Raw genomic sequence first — 13,732 nt, 5'->3', positions numbered from 1 at the left:
ATTGAGTCTCTGTGTTGCATTTCAGGCGAGAACAGGGATTTTTCCCCTTTGGATTTATTGACTAAAGATGCAAGGCACCCCCATACTTGAATTTTTGATCAGGTAAGATCGTGTGTCCATACCATATAAATAATGGTGTATTGTTTATAGGGCAGGCTTACTAAGATGCTTTGTCCTCCTCTTATGTTACAGTATAGGCGCAGAGTTATCTAGCACCACTGCAGGATTTAGTCCATCGTTGACACGTGTCTCCAATCTGTATACACATAAACTGAGATATACACACAAGATATATCTGTGTCTAAACAAATAAGAGCTCGAAATTCTGATATGTATATTGTTTGTAGATTGAGGTTTGATGACATCCGCCACCTTTTGACATTTCGGAGTGGTTGCAACAGAACCATCCGTCTCCTGAAGGTCGCTTAGATTTACCGGCTTGAATTAGGGGCCTATTGTGACGACCAACATATGTTGAGTTACAGCAAATAAGCAATATGCTATTTGTTTTTGTATTAACACTTACTGTAATCACCAAGAGGTGTTGAAATTTATGTTAATATATTGGTTCAAGGTGGTCTTAGTACCACAAGTGTGGAATATTGACATGTATAGTGAGATTGTGAATGAATGATGGAATGAATGGTGGTGTTTAAATGTGGATGTTGAGAACAATAAATATTTGTGTAAATTGCTTATAAATAAATATATATTTTTTTTGACAAGACTTGGTATTGTTTAAATGTGTACAGATGTTCTGATCTCATTTCGCCCAGGTTCATTTTTGTTGTTCCATTATATTTAGCCTGTAGAACCTGTGGCAGTAAGGCAATCCCTATTTCGAAACTCTTAATCCACAAGGAGACTCTACTTCTACTCACCACCTAGCTCCCCCTGGTCTTCCCTCGCCCCTAATGCCCAAGGCTCCATAACTAATGCATAAAGGAGTGGCGAGAGGGTGCCCACCCCATTTCATTCCTTCCAGAAACCGGTAGACCACGAACTGACAGAAATTAAAGGTTCCTGCTCTCCACACTTGACTGAGCACCTTATCCTTTAGGTTCCCTTGAGTGTGACATAGCAATTTCACGTCTTCCCTGGCATTTGTATCACTTAAATGTAATTGTGAACAAGTTGAATGTTCTTACCATAGCAAGTTTCGGGCTAGTATATACCCTGATTTTTGCTTACTAGAACTGACAATTCAGATGTTATCTTTTTAGATGCACTATTACACACTAGTTTGGGGCCTACAGGTTATTAAAAATCTGGTTGTTGCCAGAAGTAGACCAACTGAGTGTTTTTACATTGCTGATGACGTCACAAATTGCATGCCATATGCAGTGTCTGACGCCTAGCTCCAGTAGAAGGCTGCCCCAGATTTTTCAACTAATTATCAGCGGCATATTAAAATTTGTGGTTCTTTTACATTCCATATCCTGTCTACTATTAGGTGAGCGGTACACCAGCGCAACCTAGTCTTAGAGGGTCAAGTAGGGATAGAGCGAAATTCTACCCTTCTGTCTCCCTTTGGTTGCTTTGCAAGCTGTTAGCTGGGGCCCCCCGCTCCGCAACCCCCCCCACTGTGTTTTATATTGATTCTCTCTCGAGGGACTCCATTGGAACAGGGTGGATTTCATTGTTGCAATTTTTAACAATTTTGGGGGACTGTTCCCCGATTGTGTGATCCTGGTCCCCAGATATATTTGCACTTCAGCCCTAAACCTGACCCGTTCCTCCATTGCAACGCACTCCTCTACGGCAGCCATGCCCCACCTGCATTTGCCTCCTCGATGTGCGGACCTTGCACCGTTGAATTCCCCTTATCAGGACCAGCCCCATCTCGCATATGGCACAACTCTTCTTGACACCTCGGAACACTGAGTGTAGCGAGGTTCCCACTCCTCCTCCTGTCCTGCTAAGCCACACGCTCACCCTCCCCTCCCCACTGTTTTCGCCTTCCTTTTTAGTTCAGCCATTATCCGCATAGTTTCTCTCCTTCTGTAGCCGCCCCTGTTCATTACACTGCTGCAGTGCTGTCTTGGCCCCGGGGATCTGGTGCGCTCTCCTTCAGGCCTGCCAATTGTGTGGTTCCCACACGGGCTCCAGGCCTCCTGACGCCCATCACTTCCCTTGGATGTGCACGTCCGCCCAAATTATTCTGTGGCTACTTAATTTCACTACTCGTTGGGCCCACAGTCAGTCCCCTGGACGAGGCCCCAAACCGCCTCTCCTCTTATCTTGCAGCATCCTCTGATCAGGTCAGGGCTACCTGCTTCCTCACACCTCCATGTGGCCAGGGGTCAGTCCTACCCGGCCTCTCGTTCCACAGCAGCGGGAGCTCTGTGAAAAAGGGCCAGCTCCAGCTGCTTCTTGGCCCTCGCCGATGCTGCCTCCCACTGCACGGTTGCGGACACTGTTGGGGAGCATTCTAATTTCTGTGCTAATTCCCTTCAAACTTGGAGACCCCCAGCTCTTTTGCTGGACTTGGACTTTTTTAAATTTTACCCTGGAGTGAGACCTTATTTGGATTGTGTTTCCATTGTTTTGGGAGTCTGACAAACTCCATAGGCATCTGCCACACAGCACCTTCAGTGCAGTGTCAAAGAGAAATCCTTGATTTTTCATAAGGTTTAACTACCTTTTCTTGTGTGAACTACAATTCCCAAGAATCGTAAAGTGAAATTGACTTTATTTACCTTTTCTCTTTGTAGGTCTAGCACACACCATCTTATTAAGTGCTGGGGGGGTTACATAGTAGCCCCTTATCCTACATTCTCATGTAACATTTGTATGTTACCCTCCCTTCTTTAAATGGCTGGGGGCAGTGGTTTAATTTTCCTACCATTGTGCTTGTCTACCGCAGGCTGAATCCTCAGCTGCAGTACAGCACCCATGGGTGAACATTTTGTAAAAATGGCCCCGGTCTTCTTTTTTCATCATATTTGTGAGGCCCTTTGTTCGTTTTGCCTTTGGCGGGCTTCAGCCCTGAAACCCGCCTCTGGCTCCAGTGTGTCTGGAAAGGCAGGATGTGAGAGAGGTTCCCGAAACTCCCCTGTCCTTTGTCTCTAGGAGTGCCTGAATGCAACGTTGGCTGGCTGGCTGGCTGGCTGGCTGGCTGGCTGGCTGGCCTGTCAGGACAGCCACATGCTGTGTGATTGACCGCCTAGGCTGTACATGAATGGGAGAAACCTGCTTAAAAGGCGAGGGTACGAACTCATTGTCTTTTAGCTTTGCTTTTCTCACTTTGGAATTGCAGTGGCTTACCTTTTTAGAGTTGATTCCAACTCTCCTTTTTACAGGCTTAACAGCTTGTGACCCTAAATGTGATTTTTTTTTTTTTAACATACTTTCTAATTTTGTGCAAGACTTTGATTCTAAGAATTGCCTCGGCTCCATAGACTGTTTTTCAAATTGACTTTAGCTGTCCTGGCTCCCTGGCGACTCTTCTAGCCCATTGACTTTGATATTGTTTGTGCCTCATAGGTGGTAACTTGTTTTAGACTGTTATTGCTGGGAAAGGCTTGTCTAGATATCATTGGAAGATTTAAGTGTCCTCGCATATAATGAGAACCTGTTTAACCTTTTTCCTTCCTTTAAAACCTTCCTTTCTGCAACCCCAGAATCTGCAGTATAACTAGTGTGATATATACATGCCATTACTGTCCTTGTGATTGAAGTCACCTCAGGGTGTAGGAATTTTGTAAGAAGCATATCCAAAGATTATCCACTAACTTGTTTTGATTCTGAAGAGTATAAGTATATTTACATTGTTACATGAATTGCCTTTTTAAATAATGCTTATTTAAAAATTGATGTTAAATAATTATTTAACTGCATCCAACCTTGAGTGTAAGTGTTACTTGGCTACTTGTATTTACGAATTTCATTGCTACAGCTCACATTTACCCCTTTTGAGATAGGCATGACTGCTCAGTCACACTACCAACTTGTTCAGTACAGACCTATACCAAAAGGTGGGTTAATTAATACCAAGCAGATAAGCGTTGTGTAGTCTCACACAGTGTGACTACATCAAGTCTTACCCAATGAGCCACCAAGGCTGTCCTAGGACCTGCCTACTCTGTCATTTGGGCCGCCTGCCTACTCTGTTCCCTGGCTCACCATGGTGAGGGCCACGCAGAACACCTGTAGTTGTACCAGCTGCGGAGCGCCTCCCACCAAGCTCGCTGCCGGCAGAAAGTCTCCCCTGTTATCACCTTACTGTTCAGCGCTTGCCTTCCTGAAGCAGCAACACAGGACCCGATGCTTGGATTCTTGGTCTGAGACTGAAGAAATTGACACAGAAGGGAAACTGGTAGCAGGTAGCAGCAGCTGACAGGAGAGACTTGCAACAAAGGAGTCTTCAAGGCTTCGAGCGGCTCTGCAGTTTTGGCGCCAGTTTCAGGTACTTGATGAAGAACGAATATCACAGATCCAAGCCTCTTCACTAATCTGGTCCTGCACTAGTTTCAGCAGCAATTGAACTTCGGAAGACCATGCACCATACTCTGGCTTGTGGTCCTTGGGTATTGCCGGTTTGCAGCCCAGCAAGGTCACAGCATGTTGAGGGATGGCTCAAAATGCAGGTCATCTTGATACTAGTGGGCCTCACCAGCCTCTTGGTAGAAGTCGTTTTCATGACCTCCAGGCCACTTGGAAGGGAGGGTTAACACCGGCTCCGGTTACACAGCAGGCTCTCCGGTCGCTGGAGAATTCATTACACCCGTCTTCATCATCTTCCTCTTCGGATCTGGTTCCAGTGGTCGACTTGTCAGCAGCTTCCAGGATTTAATTATTGATCGGGAACCACAGCAACGTCTTCAAACTCTCCCTGCAGTTTACATAAAGGGCGGCTGGCTGTCCACTCGGGACAGCCAACTCCCCCAGTGGGAACTGGTTCCTTTCAGGCAAGGTGGAAGACCAAGGGCTGCAGAGTTTTGGACTCCTCTCTCACTTTCTGCCTTAACACTATTGAGCTTCAGCAGGAATCACAAAGGTTTCTGCCGAACACAATTCAACCATGATCCTTCCCGTCTCGGACCGTAGAATACCCAAGAAGCAACAAGCAAATGAGAAATAAGGAGCACTCCATGCTAGCAGAATGGTGACCCTGCTGTACTTTACCACTGCTGATTTGACAGCCTGCAAGTAATGACTAAACGTCATACTGGTAGTTTCACTGCCACCAGCCATTCAAGTAAACTTGCTATTGTAACACCGTGAGAAAGGGGATACAGTGCATCTCCTCAACACTCCACATAAGGTGGGGTGTGCTGGCTCACTATATAAAACGTTAAGACGATGGGAATCCCACTTTACTTTTTGGGAACAGTAGTTCACCCAAGATATGTTGAGATAATTGCAAAGGGGAGCCCAAAAGCTCAAACCAGCCTAAGCCCAAAGTTATAGGGGAACTATAAATGCATACACACACATTGTGGAGGGACGTAAAAAAGGTCACCCATAAAGAATAAGAGGGGAAAAATATTTGTTCTGGGGTTGACGCGTCGGAAGATTTATTGCATTACACTAGCTTGACATTTTAAGTGTATTTGAATACCCACAATGCACAGTCCATCTGGCTTTGAACTGGAAGTGATTTCTACTGTGTAGCGCTGTCGGTGAGATTTGTGTGAAATGGCTTTCTTTTACATTTCACGTGGAAAGTTTTTCCCGAGCCTTTTAAACATAACATATAGCTTGGCTGATTTTTACAAGATGTAGATGTGATTGTTTTATTTTTTCTTTAATTTAAATTTGTCTTTATTTTCTCTCCCTAATTGCTGCTGTGATGCCATCATCTGGGCAACGTGGTAGACTCTGAGCTACATTCTCGTCAATTTCCACACCTGCTGAATTTCATGGCTTTTGTTTAGAGAAATCGGTCTGTCTAACTCTTGCCTCCTCCAGTTTTCACTGAAATGCAAGGTTTTTGCTGTAGACAATTGGGCTAAAAGATCCTAGCCCGAATCCCCTTACTAGTAAATGACCCAGACCCAATGGTTCATAGCCTTTGGTCATGGTTACTGTCCACTGTTCAACATTTTGTATTAAAGACTGGGCCACAACACCCCCTCCCTAGAAAATAACCAGGTTCCATCGGCCATGGCAACAATAAGGCTAACGCCCTCCTTCCCCCTCTGCACCCCCCTTTCTTTCATTGCAGTTATTTTTCCAACAGAAATTTCCAGTGGTAACATAACTGGAATCACTGAGGCAGCTTCATTGCCAGGGAAATCGTTCCCACGCAAACAGTGTGTTCTGCTTTCTGAAAACACTCCAAGAGGGTTTATCAACCCTTCCCCATCGCTGCTCAACATGTGCACCCCTACTCCTGTTTACGGTGCCCACTATCCCACTGTATATCTTCTGACCCTCTCCAATTCTCGTCCTGTGCCACGGTTTACATCTTCTGATGGTCCCATGGTAAGACAAAAACGTGACTCAAATGAAGAACACTTGACTGGGTGGCCGATTTTAATTGCAGTGCCTTAATCACAGCCATAACTCCAAAATTATGGTAAGCATTCACACTAGCAGCTAAAATTCTTACAACCAAAAATAACCTGCTAGCTCCTCCCACCCTAACGAGGAATAAAAAAGAACCTCATGGCAGATAAGCTCTTAACCCTAATATTACCAACCCTTAACTCACTACCAGATACTACTGACTCTACTGCATTAGTCAATGAATATAATATTACCATGACTGAAGCCTTGGATACCTTTGCCCCTCTAAAAATGAGGAAAAGTAAACCCAGGGCACACTTGAACTCCTGGCTCACTCAGCACCTCAAAACCCTGAGAGCAGAAAAAGAAAATGTGAAGTCACCTGTAGGCATTCACCTTCGGATGAAAACAGAGCTAACCTCATCAACATCTCATCCCTTTGTAAGAACGAAATACTTTTCATCAAGTAGGAAACATACAACAATAGGACTCTTCAAGCAAATTCAAGTACAAAGGAACTCTTTGTAATCTTGAAAGAGCTTGAAGCCCCGGTCCCCGTGCCAGACAACTGTATGAAGGACAAAATCTGGTGTTCTAATATGCGGAAGGCCTTAACCAACACAGTAACCACGCTTCAGTATAAGATCTCCGACAAAAAAGCAAACCTGCCTAATATTGACACTTTGGCTAGCACTCCTTTGCTTTCCGATAAACAATTACAACGTTTTAGTTTTGCAAGAGTCTCTATTCTTGAGGTTAAAAACATCATCCTCTCCCTCAAACCTTCGAATTGTCAGGGAGATAAATGCCCAGCTAAAATCATTAAAGATGCTGCAAGAGACCTGGCACCCTTTATAACTAAGATAATTAATGCATCATTGTCTACTGGCACCACCCCTAACTTAAAGGAGTCCTGGGTAACGCCCCCCCCCTCCTTAAAAAACAGTCATAGGATCCATACCAACCAACTATAGGCCTATTACAACTGTGCCATTTTTACTTAAAATATTAGACAAGGTGGCTTATCTCCAGACACAGGAGTATTTAGAGCTCAACAAACTCCTAGGAGTCTGCAAATCAGGCTTTAGGCCTCAACACGGCACTGAAACTGCGCTGATCGATCTCAAGTAACGGGACTATGAGTCTTCTCGCAAGCAGCAGCAGACCCCATTCCGATTACATGTGGAGTGCCACAGGGTTCCTGTGTCTCACCAACAATGTACAATATATTCACTAAGCCCCTTTTCGATGATCTGGACCATCTTGGTACCACCTACACTAACTATGCAGATGATACCCAGATTCTCATACCACTTACTGGGGATTATGACAAGGATTTGGCCTTGGTAAATAAAATCTATCTCATCATCCAGGCATCAATGGCTGTCCATGGTCTATGCCTGAATGATGACAAAACTGAGCTCATCATTATGGGAACCACCTCCAACCTCAATAAACTTGGCCACAAATACACCTCTTTCAATAGTGATGGCAACACTATTAAAGTTGCTAAAGAGGTTAAAACCTGGCTTTTATCTAGACTCCACCCTCACCTTTGCCAAACAGGTCAACTCCATGGCCTCGGCCTCTACATATACATCTAAGCTGATCAGAGCTGGTAAACTGTTCCTATCTAAGAATAGCTGTACCATTCCGGCAAGAGCTTTAGTTTTGTCTAAATTGGACTATTGTAACTCCCTATACCTTGGCGCCAATGAGTACATCAACAAAATTCAAATTCTCCATAATAATGCCCTTAGAGGGGCATTGGGCATAGCTAGAAAAGTGCACATTTCAGAGGTAAGGAGACAGGATAAGTGGCTTACTACTAGTGACAAAATTCTGCTTAAAACTGCCTCGCTAACACACAAGGACCTAAACAACACTGCACCTCGCTATCCTATGGAGAGAATCAATGGAAAATATTTCAGTCGTCCTACCAGTACTGCAAACGCAAACTGTCTAAATGTACCTAGGTTCAAATTGACTGACTAAAGCTGGAGAGAGTAGCTTCCCAGTCAAAGCTGCGCAGCTATGGAACTCATTTCCCCCCTGCCCCCCCTCCCTGAGGGCAGACCAAACCTATCTGCACTTCAGACATGACGTCATCAATTGGCTCAGAGAAAATGACAACTAATGCACTCTAGATACTGTCCTATCATCTCTACTCTCCTTTGCACCACTCTTCATCTTGTACTGTAAATAAACACCACAAAGCCGAGTAGATGCTGAACCTTAATCTTGTAATGATGGATTGATTATTCTTATCGTATGCATATACCAATAGCTTACTGACGTTATCCTTTGTGCAAATGTTTGTCCCTTTCTGTAACTGTGTAACCCTAAGCTGATTATGTAACTTAAGCTGTGCAACCTTAAGCTGAAAGCATTCATCTTTCTTCTGCGCCCCGATACCTACGGGTCTGGCACGCATTACAAATAAATAAGCAAAGAAACCTTGCCCTCCCCAAAATGCCCAAGTAACTATTTGGTCCTCATGGAAATTAAAATAGGTTCTACCTTTTTTGAACTTCTATTCACAACTGCTTGTTTATTGTTGAAAATGCTTTAGTAGTATGTTCAATGCTATGGTTTGCTGAGTTGGGGAAATGTGTTTTTATTTTTTATTTATGTATTTATTTTTCGAATGGATTGTGTTCTTGAATGTATTCTTCATCGATATCGCCAATATCCAGCTTCATCTGCTTTAGCAAACATTTTCAGCAGATGGAACTGTGCGTCGATGTGGTCAACTCGATATCTGTCTTGAGGGTGACGTCATCGAAGGTATATATGGAACGTGCAGCGCCCGCTGGCTTCAGTTCCGTTTTTCCGAGTAAGCTTTCACTTTGTGAACTATGGCGTGCTTCATATTTTTCTTTGAAATTGTGAATAATGTCTTTGTCTTCGACAACCTCGAAGACCGGGTTTAAGAAATGCCAAGACTGCAAAGCTAAAATCTCACTGACGGAACTACTTCGGGTGTGCTTGTGGTGTCTTGGTGTGTAGCACAAGACCTCGACCTTTCAGAAGTCAGTCGATGACTGGGAAAGCACTGAAGGAGCATAAAGGAAAATTGTCGTTGGGTAGACTCCCCAAAATATCCCCTTTGACTACCCCATTGAAAAAATATTCCTCTGACGAAGTGAGAGACGGCTCTCCTTGACGGAAGAAGACTAAAAGGTCCAGGTCACGGAGTGGTTCGCGCCACTTGTCGAGGAAATTGAAGAAAAGGCATCATAAATCACCTACTTAGTCTTCCTTGCGACTCCTCCCCAGAGAGGACTATATCTTGCCCCCTTAAGTCCTCTACTGCCACTGAATGGGAATCATTCAGGCAGGAAATGCTAAAAATATTCGCGTCAGAAACCCTTGAAGCAAGTAGACTATGCTCCTACCGCACCTTCTGAAGCCGGTAAGGAAAGGGCTCGAGCCAAATCATGCACGCCCTCTAGCCCGGGACGAAGGCCAGATTCTCATTGAGAGTCGTTGATGCCTCGACGCGTCTGTGTCATTGAAGAATCCTTCGAGCCATCGAAGTCTGTCACGGACAAGTCTAAGTCGTCGACGCCCAAGACATCTTCATTGAAGACATCAACGCAAAAACAAGTTTGGTGATGACTCCATCAGCATCTGGCTCTAATGCATCAGCGCCTTTACCAGTTATTCAAAAATCCTTCACCCCATTACCTAGAAAGGATTTCTTTTTATTTACGTCACTCGCATCCATTTATGAAGACAATGAGCCTTCAGACATCTATGATCCACCTTTTGGATTACAATCTGGCACTCATAATGTCCCTGATAGCTTTATATCGGAGGGATCTAGGTCGGAGGACAAGCGTGGGAATTTACAAACAGCCAGTGGGGTGGATACATCACTAGAGTTTGATTTCTGTCAAACAAGAACCAGATGATCACGCAGATGCATCTTACAGACAATGAATGACCAGGGTTACTGATTTTATGGGATGGTGCAGGCCTGCCCTCCAGTTCGAACAGGATGACCTCACAGATGTCCTGGACAAACGTCCTCAAAGGGATCCAATCGTACCTTGTGTCGCTCTACAAAAGAGAATAAGTGCAAACTGGGAAGCACCGAAATCCATTCCGGCACTAAATATAAATGTGTCAATATAGGCTGTCAAGTAGTGACCCCAGCAACTTGTCTAAACATTCTACTCCAGAAAGCCTGATGGTGCAAGCAGCAACCGCTACCTCCAAGCAAGCTGCCTATCTGACCATTCCACCAGATCGGGATAGAAGCCTGGTCAAGGGAAGTATTTTCTGTTGGGAGCATGGCTCTCAAATCGGCCAACTCTACATGTGCCGTTGCAAAATTCACCTACACCATTTGGGACTGTGCATCCATGGTGGCTGAACATCTTCCCGAAGGGGAAGAAAGAGAATGCTTCTTGGCCATTGTAAAAGATTGTGAAGAGGCCATTTGTGAATCTCTACAGTCTGGTTTGGATTCAGCTGACCATATCAGCAGAGCCAAGGTGGCAAGAACCGTGATACGCAGGTTTGCATGGTTAAGGAAGTCTGGATTTGCACCAGACGTGCCCATCGATGGGTCTCATCATTTTGGCAGGAAAGCCTTGAGAAGCTGGAGACCTTGAAGGCGGCAGCCAAGTGTCTAGGTGCCACTGTTAAGCAGTCTCAGCTTTTTCACCCCAGTGGACATTCTTGGAGGGGTAGATCCTTTCGCTACTACGCTGGAAGGGTGAGAGGAATGGCTGGCCAAAGAGATTCCCTTGTGGTGGACAAGGGAGAGATGCAAAGTCTTCCCCCACACCTCCTGTACTGTAACCCCCCTCCAAGCAGCGGCATCTTTATCATCCGCCACTGCTTCAGCCGCCTTAAATCCTCTGAGGTCTTGACTCACGACACCCCAGTGGGAGGCAGACTATCTCAGCATCTGAAAGAATGCTGTGATATTACTTCAGATGCTTGGACATTAGAAACCATAGCCCATGGCTACTGGCTCCACTTGATTCTGAGAGTTCAGAATCGTCCACCGGGAAGCCATTTGTTAAGGTTCCAGATCCGTTCCTTTTGCAGGAAATTATGAGCCTGCTAGAGAAAGGTGCTATATAGCCAGTACCTGTAACTGAGACGAACAAAGGATGGTATTCTCCAGATTTCCTGATTCCCCTGATTTCCCCAAGAAGGACGGAAGACTGACTCATCTTGAAAGTGTTATAGGGAAAAAAAACATAAATTCTTCATGTTTGCAATCCCGTGGGGAAGAAGAGGGGGCGGGGGTGAGGGCCCTTTTTGCTCTCCTCTTCCCCACGGGATGCGGTGAACCATCTGTTTTGTGAATTTATAGGGTTTCCTTGCAAACAACATGAACAAATTATGTTTTTTTTTAGCAATTAATTTTTTTGTACTTGACCCAAGCAGGTCGAAACAAATGTTGGCTTCCAATAGGGCCGCACACATGACTTGCGCATGTTGAATTAAATCAGCCCAACAGGGGCATTTCTAACGCTATGTTATGCAGTGCGAGTATATTGACATGAGCCAAGTGCCAGCGCACACCCCATACAAACCCCTTTCCCTATAAAACTGTGCTATTGGCAGGTTGGGATTTTCCTGCAGTTGTACGGGGTGCAGCAGACACGGTTTCTTGAGCTTTTTTGGTTTTCTCCATACTCAATACCATAGCGCTAATTACCTGTCAATCCCACTCCATATCTTCTTGAAAGTGAGATTTGAACAAGTTCCTCGGGAAGGAGAAGTTCAAGATGGTCAAACTTTCTCAGATCCTTCAGGCTCTCCAGTTCCAGGCGGATTGGATGGTGTCATTGGACCTTCAGGATGCTTATTTTCATGTGCCAATCCATCTCCAGCACAGAAAGTACCCGACGTTCGCCATTGGCGGTTCTCATTATCAGTTTCGAGTTCTGCCGCTTTGGCAGACCTCCTCCCCAAGGGTTTTCACCAAACGCATGGCAGTGGTGGTAGTGAGTCCCAGGAGAGGGGGGGGATTCGCATCTACCCCTACCTTGACTATTGGCTGACATGGGCTCGCTCTCCCTAACAAGTACTGTATCTCGGCGTGACCTGCCACTCTCTCCACAGACTGGGCTTCTCCCTCAATTACAAGAAGTCCCATATGATACCATCCCAAAAGCTCAATTCATCGGGGCTTTACTGGATGCATCCTTGGGAAAGACCTTGCCACCCGAGGTGAGGGCTCAGCACGTTCAGCAGATGGTAACCAAATTTCAGAGTGCCCAGCGTCTCCTGGCTTTCGACTTCTTGAGGTTGCTCTCCCTCATGGCGTCCTATGGCATCCTGCATTCTCCTGGTACCAGAGGCAGGTCTGAGAATGAGATCTCTTCAATGGGCTCTCGGGACACAATGGTCTCAATTCTCTAGCAACATGTCAGACTATTAGGCAAAATTTGTATGCAGTACCCTTTGGGAACACTAAACAAACTATGACTACAGGTGTAAGCAAACCAACCTTTGATATAAGTCTGAACTACACAGTTTTGGTAGCGTGTTGAGCAGCCTGGTTTATCTCAAGGGGGGAATGTGAGCAGTAATGATGTTACACAGAGGTTTACAATCACAGGTGTTCAAATAAACTCTTACACTCAAGGTTTCTTGGATAAATACTTATTAATTTATCTGTCAGTTATAAAATATTCACTAGAAGGAGGCAATCATATAATAACACACAAATATACTTCAATACTTTTCAAGAGGAGTAAAAGGTAAAGGTTATCAGAACATAACGGACTACAATTATTCTTAGAAAGTGCAAATACTTTTGAGTTCACCAGAAGAGTCAATTCAATAGGCTAGGCCAAAGTCAATGGGCTGAAGTCTTGGTTAGGATAAAGCGGTTCTGGTAAGTAAACGGAAAAGTCTCGGCACAAGTTCTTAGGAGTGGTTTGTGAAAAGAAGAATCCTATGTTTGGTCACAAGCTGATTAGGCCTGAGTTGCAAATGTTTCAAGTACTTTCACCGTGAAAGGTAAGTTATGTCTTGTTTTACAGTACCTTACAATGAAGAAAAAGATGCAGCTGATAACTTCTGTTCCTGGCAGTTCCTGCAGATCTCGCTGTTCCTGGGCCTCAGGACAAGAGAGAGGACATCGGGGGACTCCTGCACTGGGACAGCCAAAAGCTTGCAACTGGCAAACTTTAATTTCAGTGGCTGTTGCGCGTTTCAGCTACTGCACTGGTAACTCTGAGGGGTGTCGGGCTCGGTTGGTCTGACATCGTGGGAGTCCGGAGGATCTTCCAAGCGCTTTCGGCCA

General features: G+C 44.9%; 1 protein-coding gene across 1 annotated transcript in view; it reads left to right on the top strand.

Moving 5' to 3' along the window:
* Window positions 1-13,732, top strand: part of NDUFA13 (NADH:ubiquinone oxidoreductase subunit A13) — a 161,199-nt gene that overhangs the window by 64,811 nt on the left and 82,656 nt on the right. The gene's annotated exons all lie outside the window — the stretch shown is intronic.

This window comes from Ambystoma mexicanum, chromosome 1p, assembly GCF_040938575.1.
Source record: "Ambystoma mexicanum isolate Mex_15411 chromosome 1p, UKY_AmexF1_1, whole genome shotgun sequence".
Taxonomy (NCBI): Eukaryota; Metazoa; Chordata; class Amphibia; order Caudata; family Ambystomatidae; genus Ambystoma; species Ambystoma mexicanum.
Note: the sequence above shows the minus strand (reverse complement) of the source record. Positions and strands in the feature narration are given on the sequence as shown.